The following is a 539-nucleotide window of genomic DNA, read 5'->3' as shown; positions in this document are numbered from 1 at the left end:
GCTCTCTAATTTAATATTCAAAATGAATAAATAAATGAGATGGCTTAAATGTAAATCACTCACGTAGCATGTAGGTTGTGGTATACAACAACAGCAGCAATTGCAACATTCATCGTGACCGAGCTAAAATGCAATTTGTATTCCAGAAAAAGCGACCATAAATTGAGAAATTAATAAAACATTAAATACAACTGTCATAATAATATATTTTTTTTGTATCATTAAAGCTCACCCGAAGTTTATTTTTTGCCTCGATAATCGACTGTTGCGGCGTTCGTTTAAGTCTGTAGTAAATTAGTCAATATTTAAAGCAAAAGGCGGCATACGAGGTTTAAATATGAAAAATATGCTTGTTAGTGTCAAAACCAAATGTCAAAGTTATTGTGATGTCAGCTCACGGTTCAGGGGGACAGATTTCCATGATTCTTGAATCAGTTTGTGTCGATGCCGGTATTTCACTTCGAATATCACAGAAATATAGCAGGAAAATTTTGTTAAATATAATTTTTAAATGTTTTAATCATAATTTTTAAACGCTT

At 31.5% G+C, this 539-nt stretch overlaps 1 long non-coding RNA gene across 1 annotated transcript; it reads right to left on the bottom strand.

Moving 5' to 3' along the window:
* Positions 1-63: 63 nt before the first annotated feature.
* On the bottom strand, positions 64-533 carry LOC105462283. Its single transcript, XR_976042.1, has 3 exons — positions 399-533; positions 233-284; positions 64-123 (listed from the first exon to the last, which is right to left on the bottom strand). It is a non-coding gene; the product is annotated as an uncharacterized LOC105462283 (long non-coding RNA).
* Between the last annotated feature and the right edge of the window lie 6 nt (positions 534-539).

Source organism: Wasmannia auropunctata, unplaced genomic scaffold (genome assembly GCF_000956235.1).
Source record: "Wasmannia auropunctata unplaced genomic scaffold, wasmannia.A_1.0 LD266555.1, whole genome shotgun sequence".
In the NCBI taxonomy this organism is placed as follows: Eukaryota; Metazoa; Arthropoda; class Insecta; order Hymenoptera; family Formicidae; genus Wasmannia; species Wasmannia auropunctata.
Note: the sequence above shows the minus strand (reverse complement) of the source record. Positions and strands in the feature narration are given on the sequence as shown.